Source organism: Achroia grisella, unplaced genomic scaffold (assembly GCF_030625045.1).
Source record: "Achroia grisella isolate CSIRO2021 unplaced genomic scaffold, CSIRO_AGI_Agris_v1 utg257, whole genome shotgun sequence".
In the NCBI taxonomy this organism is placed as follows: Eukaryota; Metazoa; Arthropoda; class Insecta; order Lepidoptera; family Pyralidae; genus Achroia; species Achroia grisella.
The window spans coordinates 123132-144465 of record NW_026712747.1 but is presented as its reverse complement, the minus strand read 5'-3'; the positions used below and the strand labels follow the sequence as shown (position 1 = coordinate 144465).

The 21334-nt window shown below is 34.3% G+C and overlaps 1 protein-coding gene across 1 annotated transcript in view; it reads left to right on the top strand.

The window, feature by feature from the left end:
• The window catches only part of LOC131842855 (neurotrimin-like), a 161736-nt gene that overhangs the window by 58908 nt on the left and 81494 nt on the right, over window positions 1-21334 (top strand). The window lies entirely within an intron of this gene.

The window sequence follows — 21334 nt, the reverse complement described above, 5'->3', positions numbered from 1 at the left end:
TTTACCAAAATCCTTTCTATGGAGATGCCTATATCATAGTAGCTTTATGCATGCAAAATCTCAGCCCGATCAATTTAAAATTAACAAAGTTTCATACAAACTTTCGTCCCCTATTTTATCCCCTTAGGGGTAGAATTACATAATCAAAATCCTTTCTTAGCAGATGCCTACATCATAACATCTACCTGTATGCCAAATTTCAGCCCGATACGTCCAGTAGTTTGGGCTGTGCGTTGATAGATCACTATGTCAGTCAGTCACCTTTGAGTTATATATATTTAGATATTCATATCTTGAATTGTTACCGTCACAGCTGATGAAGCTACTCAGTCGAGAATATTTATTCTTCATTTTAGTCTCATCATCTGCTTCTTAACTCATATATTGTTGACTTCTTTAGAATAGAATAGAATAGAAAATCATTTATTCAACTAAACTTAATTTAAGCACTTTTGAATAGTCAACATTTTTTTTTTAATCCACCGATTATTCGGATAATTATCTCATCATAAGAAGAATAAGCAAGAAACTTGTGTGTTGCTCTTTTAAACAATCCTTGTAAGCTTACATTTACAAGTCGAAACGTGTGAATACAAACTACCAACCACCACTAATTTATTAGGGTCAAATATAAATACACAATAAGATGAAATCAGTCGTAGTGATAAGAGCAGACCAGTCCCTACAAGCAGCACTCGTTCACGAGTATGACGGATGAGCCAGCCATCACCGCGCTCGACTTCGGCGACTAAATCGCAACTGACGTTCACTTGGACTGGACTTCCGCAAAATAACACCTAATTCAATTAAATAATACATTTAAAATTAAATTTGAGATTATCACGGGTGATTCAAATTCAAAAATCATTTATTCATGTAGGACATTTTAGCCGCTTATGAACGTTAAATTTTTACACTATAATTTTTTTTTTTCTACCGTCCAGTTCTGTATATAGATCCAATTGAGAAGAACTGGCAAGAAACTCAATTTAATTACTATTCTTTTTAAAGCCAGTTTACTTACAATGTATATTTATATAGGTGTCTATGTCTAACATTAAATGAAAATCCCGTGCATGAACAACTATTGCCATGCACGATCGTCATTCAATTCAGTACTGATTCTTGTCCTGTTACATAATATCATATATTAAGAAGACTGCTTCTTAATGTATGATATTATGTATGTCGTGGGTAATATTTCAAAAGTAGAAATAGCTCCTGGCCTGGCATGGTTCCAAAACGATAAGAAAACTTGAGTTTTGTTTAGTGTTGTGCCATTAAGCATGCTTTATATTAGCAACTGACCCGTTATATAGAAACGATCATTTACAATTCTAGTTGTTTTTTGAACTAAATTGATAATTCACACAGCGTCATCTAGTCTCAATATAAGCAAGGATTGTGTTAGTGGTATTGGACAACTTATATCTTATATATAAAATTCTCGTGTCACAGTTTTCGTTCCCATACTCCTCCGAAACGGCTTTACCGATTCTCATGAAATTTTGTGAGCGTATTGAGTAGGTCTGAGAGTCGGCCAACATCTATTTTTCATCCCCCTAAATGTTAGGGGTAGTCCACCCCTAATTTTTTTTTTTATTTTAAGGCAAAACAACGTTTGCCGGGACAGCTAGTAAATACATAGATACATTTTTTGTATGTTACACATACAGTTCATTTAAAAACAACCTAACTGATACAAGCAATATCTATCATGAACACAAATGTTTGTACTGTGCGAGGAATCGAACCCGTGACCATTGGAAGTAAAACAGTGTACTAAACCATGTGACCACCGGTGTACGTACATGTATCTACGACTGAAATGCAATGCAATCAACAATGTGTGATCTCTTTTTGAAGTTTTAGCTGGCCAAACTACTATAGGTTTTCTTTCAAGTTTTTATATTTCTCTTATTCTATTCTATTTGTGATTCATTACCTTAGTTATTAAAAAAGTTAGGATGAGAGAGGGGTGGTAACATAATTATTATATATTTAAATGTAGCTTACTGATTCAATATATATATATATCTTTAATTTACTTTCAACAGTTGAGTCCTATCTTATTAATATTATAACAGCGAAAGTTTGTAAGTATGGATGGATGCTTGTTTGTCTTACACGCAAAAACTACTGAACGAATATTGATGAAACTTTACAGTAATATAGCTTATAAATCAGAATCATACATAGGCTATAAATTTCATTCTTTTGACACCGCGGGCAATGCTAGAGTGTCATATTTTGAAGTATAAATTTTATACCTACATTTCATACAAATAAAAATACCTATATATGAGAAAAATGACAAAAACATAATGGATTTTCTATGTCGCTAATTTCTTCTTCGAATATTGCGTTGAATGTGACTAGAAATTTGTTTTGTTACTTTATCTCACTGTCTCGTGATATATATAATTCATACTAAATCTGACACAAAACTCTAAATTTCAATTCATGTCAATGGGAAAAATTATATGCCTGTGCTTAAAATTGTAATTAAACCACACATTGTAGTCATTTAAAAGTATGTATTATATAAAATAACTTTAGAGCAATAATTTTTTTACATGTATCTAACACAATTCACTTTAGCATTTAAAATACTATCTGCAATTTATTATAAAAACGTATACAATGTCCCATGAAAGATGTACTTACTTTTTTGAGACGATAACTAGGCATATTTAATTTATTTTTATTCCTTGTATTAAAAGCGTGTAAGATACTATTTTTTGGAAATAAATTTAAGTTTTTGCGGATACATAATATTTTCATATATATATTGAGAGGGAACAGTAAGAATACCTGTTTCTTTAAAGCGTTCTCTAAGAGATTCGCGACACGGAAATTATATATTGAACGAATTGCTCTTTTTTATAATATAAAAATTGATTCTACATCATACGCTCTTCCCCACAATATAATAATGAAACGACATTATACTATTTTAATATTTTTAAAATATCAGATTTTTTGACAATATCAGTTGAACAACAATTGTCATTCTTCTCAATTTTTCTGATAGCGATTTAAGCAAATTTGCTATCCCCAAGTATCTTTTGGCTAGTGTGAATATATTTCCGAAAAAAGGGTTGTAGGGGGTTGAAAGGCAAGATGAAAGCTTATTGGATGTATTACAATTTTGAACAGAGATTATCATAGCAAAGTCCAAAACATGTTGATTCATACTAACATTGTTAATTAAATATAAGTTTTAATATTTATCTAAAAGAGCAACACACAAGTTTCATTGAATTCAAGCGTGATGATTATTTGATGTAAGTTTAGAATAAAAAACCTCAAAAGTGCTTATATTTATATTATTAAAATCTTTTCTATTTCTTTTCACTTTGAAAATAAGTGATGTGTCATCAGTTAAATATATACTATGTCAAGCCTTTTTTTCGAAAAACTAATTTATTAAATCATTTATATAAACAAGAAAAAAGGAAATGGGCCGTTTTTTTACTATTGTCATTCATTTTTATAAAAAAAAATTTGGACTTGCTTCCTTTTTGTCTACCACTTGAATTCTATCGCGCCCCGGATAATATGATCCAATGAGTTCTACGCCCTGCAAACCTATTTCTATTTCTATTTACGCGGACGAAGTCGCGCACATCAAGTTAAGAGATACACTCCAATGCCTTTTTTTCGGAAAAACTAATTTATTAAATCATTTATAGCTTACGCGGGAAAAAGGAAATTTCTTTTTTTTACTATTGTCATTCATGAAATAAAAAAAAATTGGAAAGTTAATTTTTAAATGAGCTAACATTTGTGTAAGGATATCTTTTCAAAAATCTAATCGAATAAAGACTATTTCTATTTCTATTTACGCGGACGAAGTCGCGGGCACATCTAGTTAAATATACACTCTTTTTGCCTTTTTTTCGGAAAAACTAATTTATTAAATCATTTATAGCTTACGCGGGAAAAAAGGAAATTTCGTTTTTTTACTATTGTCATTCATGAAATAAAAAAAAATTGGAAAGTTAATTTTTGCCTACGCACGTTGGGGGCCCCCGTAGCCTGGGGGCCCCGGATAATTGAAACGCGATAGCTACGCCCCTGCAAACACTTATAAACATTTAAATCGCCGTGAAACGGTGCAGCTAAAGCTCATTGCGTGAAACGATCCAATTTTGAGTTATTGTATTCAATTGTAACATACCCATTAACTGTAAAACAGTGTATGTGACAATTAGATGCATCCAAATCAACGTCAATTACCAGTGATTAAGAGTCACCGGTCCAGACTAGGGTTGCCACCCGTACTTTATAATAAAATATTGTAAATTATTTCAGGAAATTGTACTCTATACTTTATGTGAATAAAGTACACGAAAATACATTATTTCGCATGATTTAATTTCTTTAGGATTTTGAAAAGTTTAGTCGTAAGTATGTATTTTTTCATTAAACTGTTCAAACTATTTAATTTATCGGTTAGTGCTGACTGAAACGATGTTATTAATTATTTATTTTAAATTAAATATAAACTGTAAAGATGCTGTGCAATTATTATGAGAGATACTAATTTGATACAAAATGTAAAAAGCAACAAAATATGTTTTTAAATATAATAATAAAGAAAAATAAATTACACTTTATTTTAATACTAGCTACTCGCCACTGCTTCGTACGGGTGTGCATATATTATACATATAAACCTTCTTCTAGAATCACTCTATCTATAAAAAAAACCGCGTCAAAATCCTTTGCTTACCTTTTTTTTCTTACCTATAATAACCAATGTGCTTTAACTACAAAAAATGGTGGCAACCCTAGTCCAGACCGGCCCGGACAGGTCCGGACCGCCCCGGATCGGACCGGCGTCGCTCACGCCTATGACAACGATAATGTACAAATTAAAACCAATTATTCTAAACGACATGTACATTGTTTCCGATTATACATTTTGTACGTGTTTTGTAATCACGTCCTGATGGATACTGAAGTAAATTGTGAAATGAAAGCGTCATCTATACATATCAATAAAATTGGAGTGTGTGTTTGTAATATTGAAATAACCGTTTTTTACTACATGCATATGAATATAAATACGGTACATATCTAAATATATATAACTCAAAGGTGACTGACATAGTGATCTATCAACGCACAGCCCAAACCACTGGACGGATCGGGCTGAAATTTGGCATGCAGATAGATGTTATGACGTAGGTATCCGCTAAGAAAGGATTTTGATCAATTCCACCCCTCAGGGGATAAAATAGGGGATGAAAGTTTGTATGAAACTTTGTCAATTTTAAACCGATCGGGCTGAGACTTTGCATGCATAAAGCTACTATGACGTAGAATAGAATAGAATAGAAAATCATTTATTCAAATAAACTTACATTGAAGCACTTTTGAATAGTCATTACATTTTTTTTAATCTACCGCTCGTTCGGAAAGCTGTCTCATCACAAGAAGAACGAGCAAGAAACTTGCGTGTTGCTCTTTTAAATAATTTTATTATTACTTTACATTTTTAAGTTTAAGTGTGTGAATACAAACCACCAATTAGTACTAATTCAATTAAATACTCAAAAAGAAAAAAATATTGAATACATAACCAACTGGTTAAACAATTAATAAGAGGAAATCAGTCATAGTGATTAGAGCAGACCAGTCCCTACAAGCAGCACCCGTTCACGAGTATGACGGATGAGCCAGCCATCACTGCGCTCGACCATATTTAAAATGACCCGGCCCACCACGCCGCCACAAGACTGGACATTTTAGTGAGCATGACTACTCAAAACACTAGACCACGTCAAAGCTACTCACAATTGCCATCTGATAGTTATAGTATACAGTAGGCATCCCCTAAGAAAGGATGTTGATAAATTCCACCCTATTCCAAGTCTAATTATATATAGAGTAAACTTAGGTATTCGTCAGTCATGAGTCGTGGGCGTACTGAGCGCAAATGTGACATGAATGCGGGCAGTAATCAGCCGCAATCTATCTGCGCCGGCCCTAACTCCGGAAGTGAGGTAACGCTCGCGAGCACGCGACCACCTACCACGCCACGCTACCGTCGCCGGCTTCACCTGGTGGTAACTTAAGCTGACACTACCATCTAATCTATGGATTAATTGGACAAAATTATAATGGTATTTCTACGGCTTCAATGATCTAGCTTTCGCTTCAGTTTACTTCTGATGGTCGCGGGTTCGATTCCTCGTATGGTATAAATACTTGTATTCATAAGTATGATTGTTTATATCGGTGTATTTTGTATATATTGTACATGTATTTACGAAATAAAATGTATATATATCAGTTGTCTTGTACCCATAACAATGTCTACTTAGCTTGGGACTAAATGACGCTAAGATATTATTATTGTTATTCTATAACAAGGTTCAGTAAATTATTAAAAAAAAACATGATATTAAAACATACATTATGAGTGTTATTAATATTATTATTATTATATATATCTCCCTTCTTATATTCAAACACGCGAGCCTTAGCCAAGCATGGATGAGTTATATGATGAAGAAAGAAATTTTCTTACAATACGGCGTGTGTTGAGGATGACGGCTTTTTGTAATAGGTCTATTGTAGAGGAGTGTGTAATGATGATGATACATGAAGCAAGTCTGACAGAACAACCTTGATAATGAAACTTATAATTTAAGTGTTTGTTTGATAAGACTTCTTGGTATAATTCCTGTGGATGACACAACTATTGGTTAATTAATTATTATTATCCAAAAAAACTCATCTCCCCTCTTAAGGAGAGGAGATGGCAACTTATCCCCGGCAGAAGCACAGTCGGCCGGGGTTCAGGGCCCCAGGGAGAGAAACCGGTGTACAATTATTATTATTATTATTCTATGCCCCTCTTAAGGAGAGGGGATTAAGTTCAGTAAATTATTAAAATCAAGATATTAAAACATACATTATGAGTGTTATTCTTATTATAATAATACATTCAAACACGCGGGCCTTAGCCAAGCATGGATGAGTTATATGATGAAGAAAGAAATTTTTTTACTATAATAACTACTATATATTATTATTATTCTTATTTTTCCTCTTTCTTTCTTTTCCTTTAAAAAAATTAAAAGAAGGTAACACTCACCTATACGGGCCTTAGCCAAGTGTGGGAGAGGTCGTGCTGTATGATGATATTGTTGAGGAGGTCAAGAATTTTCGTGTTATGCGACAGGTATTCAATATTGTGTCTTTTTGTAGAAGACGTGTTTTCGAAGGGTGAATATTTTTTTTTTTTTTTAAGTTTGATAATGGAATGGTGCACCCGCCTGCGCTAACGGTTTACGCTGGCGAGGTACCAGTGGGGGATGATAAGATGAACATGAGATCAGGTCAGTTAGCCCAACGTGACAAATTCACCGGAATGTATCACGATGGTTTCCAGGGGGAACCGCGTGGAGGTCGATCTGACATGGTACATTGCTAGTAATGGGAACATTAGTCCACATTACTAACAATCCCCCCCCCCCCCCCCAAGGGTGAATATTTAATGTTTGAAGACTATTTGGAAGTGTTTTGGGTACAATTACCCTTATTATTATTATTATTATTATTATTATTCTATGCAAGGTTCAGTAAATTATTAAAACAATGCGTGTAATCTGGCCGCGCTGCTGGCGAACGTAAACAAACGCTTCAACTCGCACAAAATGCTGTTGAATAAATATTCAAACATTTGTTAACTTTCTGTTGCTTGAGTGAGTTTGTAACTCTGCTCTCGGTGCGTTTGTGTAACAAATACCACTCGAGTGGGGATATACATAATAATAGCGGAGCAGTCGTTAGCCTAATTAAGATAGAACGAACCCAAGCTGCTATTCTGCAAATAGTTTCATTCTACTAATGAATATTCTTACCTATATCTCCTACATGCAATAATCTGTAAAGCATCTTAAAAGAAATACAGGCAAAAATATAGCAACAAAAACTAAGTCGTTCTGGTGACAAACCGCTGTAACATTCTAATTGTTTTCCTATCCCTTTATGCTTTTATACATGTTTCACTTCTGTCATGTCTATAATTATTTTTTTTTACATATTTATTATATTCCTATTTATAGTATTCATATAGGTATCTCAAATCGAAATATATATAACTCAAAGGTGACTGACATAGTGATCTATCAACGCACAGCCCAAACCACTGGACGGATCGGGCTGAAATTTGGCATGTAGGTAGATGTTATGATGTAGGCGTCCGCTAAGAAAGGATTTTGATTAATTCTACCCCCAAGGGGATAAAATAGGGGATGAAAGTTTGTATGAAACTTTGTCAATTTTAAACCGATCGGGCTGAGACTTTGCATGCATAAAGCTACTATGACGTAGGCATCCCCCAAGAAATGATTTTGAAAGATCCACCCCTAAGGGGATAAATTAACGCGAGAAAAAAGATTTATTTATAAAGTTCTGGTACTCCAACTGAAAAAATATTTATTTCACAAATTCGTTCAGTTCATTTTAGTTTATAAAAAAAAATACATTACATTATTCACCCTCGAGGACATAGCTGAAAATCAGTGTTTTGCTCCTTGAGTGATTCTCCACACTGAGCTGTGTACTAGTTTTGTATTGCTGTAGCACACACATGCAGGTTTACCATTATTGCATTGTTATATTGTAGGCACTTGTCATGTGATGTTATAATTAAGCCTATATGTGTGTACTGAGATACAAATAAAAACTATTAACTATCTATCTAAATTTAAAAAAAATTGTTTTTAACAACATTTTTATTATAATTCGAGCAATACATTTGAATTACAAATTCTGCCATAAAAAGCGCTTCAAAATCCGTTGCGTAGTTTTAAAGATTTAAGCAAACATAGGGATGGACAGACAGCGACAGCGACTTTGTTTTATACTATGTAATGATGATGATACGTGAAGCAAGTCTGACAGAAGAACCTTGGTAATGTTGAAACTTATAATTTAAATTTATATTGTGAACTTTGAGCACTAGTATATATATATACATGTTTAAGAAATTATCAACATATGACTTCATAAGAATCAAAATATTAAATACAATAAGTGAGTTAGTCGACTTAGTTCTGCCGCTTATGCGGTAAGAAGAATTAGACAATTAACAGACGTGGCAACGGCTAAACTTGTCTATTTTAGTTATTTCCATAGCATTATGTCGTATGGTATTTTGTTATGGGGCAAAGCAGCTGATATAAATACAATATTTACTTTACAAAAGAGGGCCATTCGCTCCATTTATGGTATGGGTTCCAGGGAGTCATTGCGAGAGTGTTTTAAGGAATCAAATATCCTCACCGTTGCTGTATTGAGAACATTTATGAAAATATCATCTATGCCAGGAAGAATATATACAGTTTCAAACACACAAGTTTCTTGCTGATTCTTCTTGTGATGAATCTGCATTACGAATGAGTGGTAGAATCAAAATATGACTATTCAAAAGTGCTTGCAATGAGTTTATTTGAATAAAGATTATTTCTATTTCTATTTGAGTAACAAAATAAATCATTGGCAGTGATAAGTAACAGCTGACCAGTCCCAACAAGCAGCATCCGTTTATGAGCAAGACGGATGAGCCGGCCATCACAGCATTCAGTCATGTTGTAGGAACCAATAACAGAGTAACAACATACTTACATATATATATATATTACTAGCTGTCCCGGCAAACGTTATTTTGCATTAAAATAAAAATAAAATATTTAGGGGTGGACTACCCCTAACATTTAGGGGGATGAAAAATAGATGTTGGCCGATTCTCAGACCTACTGAATACGCTCACAAAATTTCATGAGAATCGGTCAAGCCGTTTCGGAGGAGTATGGGAACGAAAACTGTGACACGAGAATTTTATATATAAGATTTATTAGATATTTTAGTTAACGTAATGAAATTACTATAGATTTATTATCTACCAGTGGTTGCTATCGTTTGGGTATATAAGTCTTTTTTTTTAATTGTCAGACGGGAATTGGTCTTCAACCATTACATAAGCTCGCGGGAGTGCCATCTGCACTCGTCCCTTATCGTCCGGTGATGCTGTAAAGGCCAGCACCAGTTTTAGAGTAGTCTGAAAAAAAATATGATCATATTGCAGGAATTAAGTACATGAAATACATTCTTCTCTTAATATAGATCAATATAGCCCTTTACAGCATGTAATTTAAATGAATATTTCCGAAGATATTACAGATTTAAAATGCAGGGACATAGCGGTGCGGCGGTACCGGCCCGGCCGGCGGCGTTACACAACACATGTTTGTACTGTCTAATGACAAAAAAGCTGTAATCGTTGTTTATAAGGACATTCTGAAGTAGGTAGGTATATTTAGTATCGGCATTGCACCCGTGCGAAGCCGGGGCGCGTCGCTAGTAATCTATAGAAGATACATCGAAGTTTATTCAATAGAGTTTGCATGAAACATATAACCATCCAAAGAAAGTTTCACGTTTATAATAGCGGCAAGTTGATATTTTTACATACAAGTTCTAGGGAATTATATTAACAAATATGAAAAATAAACGTGTTGTTTAACCGAGCCATAGTAATTATAGACAGGTCTCGATACGTTATGTGTTAATACGCGGGGCGTGGTGGCCGTAATAGTATGTAAATTGTTAGAAAAATTGCTTCCCTAGATTGCAGTGTTTCGGCCATTTGCCGCTGAGTTATGGGCCAACATTACTGTTTACTGTAACATTGCACGCCAACAGACGCCCTCGTAGCCCACTGTACTTTTAATGGGATCTCCTTAACATTTTGTTTTTGTACGTTTTAGGTACATTGAGCTATATTACATACTAAACTGTTTTCAGAGGAGACGGCCATATTTGTCAGACGTCATTCGCTATACGCGCCTCGTATAATATGCAAAGTTATTCCTTTACATTTGCTTTCGGTTCTTGAATTATTTATTTGTACAGTTGTCTTAATATAACTGCTACATACACGTATTTTCTGAAGATAATTTATTATTCTACCCGTTTATAAAACAGAAAGGTGGTTTTGTTTGTGTAGCAATACTGAAGGATTTCAGATAACGAAAAAATTATATTTTTGTTAAAGGGCACGGACACATACGAGGTACAGTAATATTAAGAAAAAAACATACACCTACATTGTTCAGTTAAGAATATATAATATGGGTACAAACAACGGGTGAGTAACGTAGTGGGTGTGCATCCCCTATATGCAAAAAGGCAGCACCTCAGTGCATTGTTCGGTCGAGCAGCAAACCACTGATTTCTAGGTATTGCCCAGGGACATCAGGGACATACACGGTAGTGTAATCACTATGACTGATTTCCTCTTATTAATTGTTTAACCAGTTCGTTATATATTAAATATTTTTTCTATTTAAGTATTTAATTGAATTAGTGCTAATTGGTGGTTTGTATTCACACACTTAAACTTAAAAATGTAAAGTAATAATAAAATTATTTAAAAGAGCAATACGCAAGTTTCTTGCTCGTTCTTCTTGTGATGAGACAGCTTTCCGAACGAGCGGTAGATTAAAAAAAATGTAATGACTATTCAAAAGTGCTTCAATGTAAGTTTATTTGAATAAATGATTTTCTATTCTATTCTATTCTAGTGTAATTATTGTTAAGCAAAAACAATTTCAAAATTCATAAATCATTTTACGTTTATGAACGTCAATTTTTTTACATTATAATTTTAATTTTTTCCTACCGTCCAGTTCAGTATATAGATCCAATTCCAATTTAATAGTTCTAATTTCAATCCAATCCAAAAAGACAAGGGCGGATCTTGAATATGTGGGGCCCTAGGCTAAATCTACTTAGGGGACTACCTACCGTACCTTTATTATATTACTCAACACCTGCAAAAAGATAGATTCATAAAAAAAAAATCATAAATTACATTATAATTTTCGTAATAGTTTTCTTATGCTGTAATGATCCTTATATTATTTTTGGTATCGTCTGTTATATATAAAAAAAAAGTTGTTCAAATTATATTACTATACAACAATGGTGATCTTCAGACGCGTAACTGAGTTAAGTGCGGTGCAATTTTCGCAATTAATTTGAACAACGGCGGCGCGTAAGTGCGGCACTTCCTCTAGCAGGTACTTTCGTAATACCTCAATGGTATTAGGAATAGTTCACTGTATTAACAGCTTATAGCTGTACATCCTTGTGCGTGTCACATAGAAAAATGTTTTGGTAGACTTTGTATACACGAAACAATAAGTTGGTCAAGGTTTATCAAAGACATACAGCCGTGGCGCACGGCACGAGCTGGATATACCAGCTCGGGACTGAAACTTTTCTAATGGTAACCGTAACTATATATATGCATGCACCGCCGGCGGTGTGTCACGTGCGCCATGTTGACCTCGAGGAACCCTTTTTAAGACTCCGTGCTGAAGTTCGGATAAAATACGACCTTCTCATTTCAAACTAGTATTTCTTTTATAATAACAATAGGGTATTTTGTTCCGCGTAGTTTTTTTTCATTGATACATAGTAAGTTTTGTAAGTTGTAAAAATAGAAACTGTTCTATATAGCAATGTGTTTTGATATTGTAAGAATCCGGCGCTTGTTCAAAACAACTTAATCCACATGAAGGCACGCTACCTGGCGCGTGGTGTACCTACATTCACGCACGGATTCTCCTCAAATCCGGCCGGCATTAAGCAAAAATAAGTTGCACAGAGTCCAATAACAATGAGCAACTATGAGTCCACTTAACGATAATTTGGGGCGTGTATTCTTCCACCTGGCGAGAGAATTACGAACAAAAGTGGTGGGTTTTTGCTCGGCTGAGTTGTTTAGGCCGCGAGCACGGCGGCAGCGCGGTCCGGATTACTCGGCTTTGTTCGGCCCGGCCGCCTTACTCTCGCATTGTTTCTAATTAATCACAAGCCGCGACTCGCCCCGGGCACGGCGACCCCTCCCCCCCCCCCCCCCCCCCCCCCCCCCCCCCCCCCCCGCCTCCCCCCCCCACCGACCGTACCGCCCCCTCCCCACCCCCGCTCGCCCTCGCCCAGCCCACATCCGGCCTAATGTTTTCCCTACGTTTCTGTACGTGTCTAGTTTATAAGAATGGATTAGTAAGAAGTCAGCCTGCGACCCTTGGGGATAGTGCGAATTATTCACTGGGATTAATCCCGGTCGACGCTATAATTGTGTACATCTATTATTAATATTAATAAGGTAGGAACACTCCGATATGTAAATCTAGACCAGTGGTTCCCAAAGTGGTCTTGTGGTCCGCGCGGTCCCGTCCCCCAGGGGTCTATGACAAACTGAAAGGTCTACAACAGCGGTAATCTGTTATTTTAACTTTATGTTTTTAACACTAAACTTTATTACAGTTGGAAAGTTACCAAAAATCAATACTAGGTAAGAAAGGGGGGTCTACTCAAAACCGAAAAATATGGCAAAAGGTCTACGACACAAAAAAGTTTGGGAACCTCTGATCTAGACGTTATTATGACAGCGCTAGATGCCCGCGTGTGAATGCAGCTTCATACTCAGATAATTAGTATTCATGTACACAGATTAATTATAATATACATACAGACACACGCACACACAGTTAATTTAATATTTTTTATTATATAACGTTTGTATTATTTTGCATGCCAAGTTCGCCTATAAATAATTGTATGATAATTATAATTAATAATTACATGCAATTAAATAAATTGTATAATTGTAACAATTGTTGATAATAAATAATATTATAAAAAAAATACAGACAGTTGTCATAAGTAGTTTTGATTGTTTTGTAACTAGCTACTCACCCCGGCTTCGCACGGGTGTATATGTATTATATAAACCTTCCTCTTGAATCCTATCTATTAAAAAAACCGCTACAAAATCCATTGCGTAGTTTTAAAGATTTAAGCATACATAGGGACGGACAGACAGCGACAGCGACTTTGTTTTATACTATGTAATGATGTTAGAAATCTGTACTTAAATTTGCTATAAGCAGTCTTTTTTTATATAATTGATGTGAGAATACAATAAATAATAATAATAATCTCAGGACAATTCACACAGCGCCATCTAGTCCCAAGTTAAGCTAGCTAAAGCTTGTGTTACGGGTACTAGATAACTGATACAAGTACATAGATATTTTTTTTTTCGTAAATACATACATATTATACATAGAAAACTCCCAGACCGATACAAACAATCATACTCATGAATACAAATATTTGTGCCGTTCGAGGAATCGAACCCGCGACCATCGCACGTAAACCGGTCTGCTAGACCGCTAGACCACCGAGGCCATCAATAATAATAATAAACTACTTCTCTTTATTCTTTATATAAAGTTTCCCAAAAAAACTTAATAATATATCTCGAAATTCCTCGCACGACCAGCTGTCGCATAGCGGAGTCTCTCAGTTTCTTTTCCGGAGTACATGTAGTACATACATGCATGATGTAATAGGTCAGTCCAAATTTGCTGTAGTACTTAAATTTTAAGAGGCAAAGTATAATGTAATTTTATCTCAGGACACTTTACAGACCAGCATCTAGACCCTATTTAAGAAGATGGGTACTAGAAAACTTACTAGGTTTAAAGATTTAAAGACAAACTTGCTGTCCCCAAGTATCGTTTAGAAAAAGTCAATAGGTCTTTTATGGGAATAGGTATAAAAATTTACAATAAGATACCAAAGGATATATTGGAATTACCCTTAAATAAATTCAAAACATCTGTTAAATCATATTTACTAAGCAAGGCCTATTACTCACTAAACGATTATTGGATGACGAGCGTGCATGGCAATAGTTGTTCATTTGATGTTAGACATAGACACCTATATAAATACCTATACATTGTAAGTAAACTGGCTTTTAAAAAAAAATTAATTCAATTGAATTTCTTGCCAGTTCTTCTCAATTGCATATATATACCGAACTGGACGGTAGGGAAAAAAAATTATAATGTAAAAACTTGACGTTCATAAGCGGCTAAAATGTCCTACATGAATAAATGATTTTTGAATTTTGAACAAACTAATAATCCGATGATTCTTTTGATAAAATTGCAATAACATATAATTGTGATGACTCCATTCTCCTTAATTTGAATATAAAAATGAGTCTGTATTATTGTAAACATGTACAAGCTCGTTTGAAAAGAATGAGATCTAAGTTTTTGTCAGTTCTTAACTACCATCAGGTAGATTTTGACGCATCATAGGAGTCTGTAATAGACCAACATGAATAAAGATATTTTGAATTTGAATTCAAATAAATATATAAAAACATTTTTGTAAATATTCATACATGTATATACAAAAACAATATCTCAAGCACCTAAACAAACAATATTACTCATAAATACAAACGAAGAATTTACTGATAATAATGTTTTCTTAGAAAATATCAAACTTAAAATTCATAGCGCTGGCTATATTATTCGATTGAAAAGAGATTAAGTGTGTAGCGGTTTTTATGTTGATTGTCGCATGCCTAATCCTTGTTAATGTAAATATAATTAAAACAACATTTATTTAAAAGAGCAACACACGAGTTTCATGCTCATTCTTCTTCTGATGAGTCTGCATTCCGAATGAGCGGTAGAATAAAAAAAATGTGACTATTCAGAAGTGCTTATATTAAGCTTATTTGAATAAAGATTATTTCCATTTCTATTTCTATATTTATGTGCTGTGCAAGGAATCGAAGTAAAGCAGTATGCTTAAACCCCAAGCCACCGAGATCGTCAGTTACTTTACCGATGTATAATATCAAGTGAAGAGCTGAAAGTACAAAACTAAGTATAAAAACTATTGTTATTATGTTGTTAGCGTATATCTATTAAACTTATAGTGTACGCCCGTCCGCGGGATGCTGATGCCTCGAACAGCACCGATCAAACTTTGCTCCAGTTGGGTACATCCGGCACGTGTACAGAATATATTATTGTAAATTTAATGTTGCACGAACTAAGACGAGCAAGTTTTGATCTTTAGACAACAAAAAAATTGTTTTATACACTGTTATGTTATACACTTTATTGGCTTCTGATATTCTATCACTGGACTTATGATGTTGACCGAAGGTATATTATATACATATATAATAATATCTCAGGGCAATTCACACAGCGCCATCTAGACCCAAGTTAAGCTAAATAAAGCTTGTGTTATTGGTACTAGATAACTGATACAATTTTTTTTTTCGTTCATACATACATATTATACATAGAAAACACCCGACCGATACAAACAATCATACTCATGAATAACAAATGTTTGTGCCGTGCGAGGAATCGAACCCGCGACCATCAATCGTAAAGCGGTGTGCTAAACTGCTAGACCACCGAGGTCGTCAAAATATATTGTACAATACAAATAAATTTAGGTGCGAATGGGTTTAGAAAGTGTATTCAAAATTCAAAATTCAAATCTCACAAATCAGAATACAAATTCAAAATATCTTTATGCATGTAGGTCTATTATAGACTCCAAATCAGAATTCAAAATACAAAATTGTGAATTCATAATTCAAAATATCTTTATTCATGTAGGTCTATTACAGACTCTTATGATATGTCAAATCTACCGTCAGTTCGGAATGAGTTCGAGATGAGAAGAACTGACGAGAAACTCAGCTCGTATTCTTTCTATCTGTAGAATGTCATACATTATGATATCAATCAATGTACTAGTTTTATAACATATCAAAATAGATATAGTTTATTCTATTCCATGGAAGTATTGTATTTATATTTCACAAAAAAAAAACTATTAAAATACAGTCCGTATTTCAGTCATAACAAAGTATTAATTTACATGTAATTTAAAACAAATGGATGGATTGTGTGAAAGATGATATGAATAGAAGAAGAGTATGTTCAGATATGACGACCGATAGAGAGCAGTGGAAGAGAATGACATACTGCGACGACCTCAAGAAATGGGATAAAGGCAAGGCAATGATGTTTTAATTAAGCTTCCACTGGGTACTAACATCTTTTTAATATATATATGTTATATTTATCAGTCAATTTATAATACATATCTATACAGATATATAAAATTGGAGCGTCTGTTTGTAATATTGAAATAACAGTTTTTTACTACATACATATGAATATAAATACGCTAGATACACCCAAATAACATTTTTTACAATTTTTGTCTTACTCTCTGTCTGTTTATTCCGGCTAATCTCTGAAATGGCTAGACCGATTTTGACTGGACTTTTTTTGGCAGGTAGCTGATGTAATAAGGAGTAATAGGCTAATTTTACTTTAGAAAAATAAAGTTAAATTCCACGCGGACGAAGTCGCGGGTACAGCTAGTATTACATGAGACCGAAAACGCAAATAGTGAACTGTGGAGTACATTTTGTAGTTTCGTAGCACGTCTACGAGCGTAGAGGCTCTACGAAATGGAGTTTTATCTCGTAGCAACTACAGATGATGTAGTTTTTTTCTTTTCTACTTCAAATATTTATTCAAGGTCCTAAGGAGCTATGTCAGGTAGCTGAATAGAATACGAAATATTAGGACAAATGTGCGAATTGTGAAAAAGTCAGCAAATCTATACATTAATATGTCAAGCAAAAACTGTGTACCCGTTCTTACAAAAATTGCGAGGACGGAGAAAAATGAATTTTCGCCCACTTATATATATACATAGAAACAGTCTAGAATTCTAATCATCTGCTACTTCCTGATCCCATTTATTTGTGGTCGTCGTAATATGTTTTTCTCTTCCATTCATCTCTGTTCGCAGTCATGTCGTTATTTACTCTCTTTCTTACCATATCATCTTTCACATTCCATCCATCTCTTTTTCATTGAAAAATTCTGGAATTAGAATTCTGGACTCATCTATATATATAAATAAAATTGAAGTGTCTGTTTGTAATAGTAAAATAACCGTTTTTTACTACATGCATATAAATATAAATACGGTACATACACCAAAATTTCATTTTTTACAATTTTTGTCTCTCTGTATGTCTGTTTCTTCCGGTAAATATCTAAAGTGGCTGGACCTATTTTGACGGGAATTTTTTGGCAGGTAGCTGGTAATAAGGAGTAACTTAGGCTACATTTATCTTAGAAAAATTCTTTCGTTTTAGAAAAATAAAGTGAAATTCCACGCGGACGAGGTCGCGTGTACAACTGAAGCGTGTAGTGAATAACCAGCATTAGTGAGAAATTAATTACCATAATGGATGTCTTTGTTAACTGGTGGACGTTAAAACCTCTACTTTATTTGGTCTCTGGCCTTCGTTCTTTTGACCTTCGCGCCTAATTATTCTATTCAGACATTGATTTAAATGGCTATGACAACTGTCCATTTTGCGGGTCTATTTTTATACGATTTATAAATGAACTAGCTTTTGCCCGCGGCTTCGTTCGCGTTAATTTATCCCCTTAAGGGTGGAATTTATCAAAATCCTTTCTATGGGAATGCCTACGTCATAATAGCTTTATGCATGCAAAATCTCAGCCCGATTTAAAATTGACAAGGTTTCATACAAATTTTCATCTCCTTGGGGGTAGAATTAATCAAAATCTTTTCTTAGCGGATGCTAACGTCATAACATCTACCTGCCTGCCAAATTGCAGCCCGATCCATCCAGTGGTTTGGGCAAGGTTTGGGAAGGTTGAGTATATATATATATATACTCAGCTTTCGCAGTATACCTTCTAGGATATTTAAATTAGTAGAGAAATGTCAATACATAACTTTAATTGAACATCTTTTACGACGCGCTGAAGTAAGTCAAACTAATATCTACAACTCAAACTTGAGTAAGTTCGTAATTGAAGCTTCAATTAAGTGTACAACTAATATTGCACATCCATATGTGTGTAATATTAAATACATGGATGTTAATAAGTTTTATTTATATGTAAAATAGTTGCAAATTCAAACAATGAAAAGTATTATTACGCATTATCATATTAGTGTTAAAGTTTATAATATTTATTACAATAATAATGAATACATCCGTATATAATCGTTACACTTGTAAGTTCCCACTATTTAGTACTAGATGGCGCTGTGTAAATTTCCCAGAGTTAGTAATCGTTACACTTGTAAGTTCCGCGCTATTTAGTACTAGATGGCGCTGTGTCAATTTCCCAGAGTTAGTAATCGTTACACTTGTAAGTTCCGCGCTATTTAGTACTAGATGGCGCTGTGTCAATTTCCCAGAGTTATTAATCATTAGACTTGTAAGATCCGCACTATTTAGTACTAGATGGCGCTGTGTAAATATCCCAGAGTTAGTAATCATTACACTTGTAAGTTACGCACTATTTAGTATTAGATGGAGCTGTGTAAATTTCCCAGAGTTAGTAATCATTACACTTGTAAGTTACGCACTATTTAGTATTAGATGGAGCTGTGTAAATTTCCCAGAGTTAATAATCGTTACACTTGTAAGTTCGCACTATTTAGTACTAGATGGCGCTGTGTAAATTGCCCAGAGTTATTAATCATTACACTTGTAAGTTCCGCGCTATTTAGTACTAGATGGCGCTGTGTCAATTTCCCAGAGTTAGTAATCGTTACACTTGTAAGTTCCGCACTATTTAGTACTAGATGGCGCTGTGTAAATTCGCACTATTTAGTACTAGATGCGCTGTGTAAATTTCACCAGAGTTATTAATCATTAGACTTGTAAGATCCACACTATTTAGTACTAGATGGCGCTGTGTGAATTTCCCAGAGTTATTAATCATTACACATGTATCCCTGCGTGCTATGAGTCACTGTGTGACGCTCCTGTCCAATTGAATAAGAGTAACTGACGACGTCTAATACAAACTAATGATAGAGCAACATTATCACTAACTGCGTCACGTCACTGTAAACGAATGAGGAATTAGTCTGCTGTTTACTTATTCCGACTTCATTAGATCGTGACTGTTTAGATTTATTTGCAAGAGCCTTGATTTTTTTATCTTCTATATTACTATGTTCATCTGATAGTAAACTGTTACCTGAAACATCAGGGGTATCACGTGCGCATTGCCGACCCTTAAAAAACCTTAATAAACCCTTCTTGAAAAATGTTTTCATTTATTTAACTTCAATGCACACAAAATACAACCTACTTAACTTGTACTTACTTTGCACCACCTATGATTGACACGTAGAAAATACTGTAAGGCGTTACGTCCGCCATATGTACTTTTACCTTGGTATTTTGTGCATTGATGTTAAATAAATAAAACACAATATATAGTAAAGTACATTTGCCGGAGTTAACACTGTGTGACATTTTCTACCAGGCAACCATAGGTAGGTCCAGAGAATAATTGTTGACGGTGCAAATATAATAAATGATGAACAAAATGCAATAAACTAGAACAGAATAGAAAATCATTTATTCAAATAAACTTAATTTAAGCACTTTTGAATAGTCATAACAATTGTTTTTATCTACCGCTCGTTCGGAAAGCTGTCTCATCACAAGAAGAACGAGCAAGAAACTTGTGTGTTGCTCTTTTAAATAATCCTTGTAAGTTTACATTTACAAGTCGAAACGTGTGAATACAAACTACCAACCAGCACTGATTTATTTGGGTCAAATATAAATATACAATAAGATTCAATCACTCGTTCACGAGTATGACGGATGGGCCAGCCAACGCTGATCAAATATAAATAGAACGATAATTATATCTTTATAGATATACTTTTTAGATTTATATATTTTGATATTCTGCGCTGGAAGTAATCGATTGACTCTGATTAAATGGCGGCCAAAAGCGGGCAATAAAAGTTTATCAGACGCGGATTCACCTGTAGTGGGAGTGCTTACGGAAGCGGTTTCCATCGATAACGCCCAGACAATGTTGACAGGCGACAGCGGGGACGTAATCGTTTTTATATTTCAAATAACTGTATCCGCGATTTCGTCCGCGTGGAATATAACTTTATTTTTCTGAAATAAAAGTAGCTTAAGTTCCTTATTACATCAGCTACCTGCCAACAAAAGTCCCGTTAAAATCGGTCCAGCCATTTCAGAGATTAGACGGAACAAATAGACAGACAGAAAAAAATTGTAAAAAATGTTATTTTGGTGTATGTACCGTATTTATATGCATGTAGTAGAAAACGGTTATTTTAATATTAAAAACAAACACTCCAATTTTATTTATATGTGTAGACTAGCAGACTAGGCCATGCGTTGCTGATGCTAAGGTTCTTGAATAAAATAATATTGTGACTATAAATTGAGATGTAAGCTATCCTATCTTTTAAGTTGGATCAAATTGTATACAATGTGCAAATCAAATTTGCAAGTAGTTTAGGAGTCCATCGCGGACAAACAACGTGACACTATGGTTTC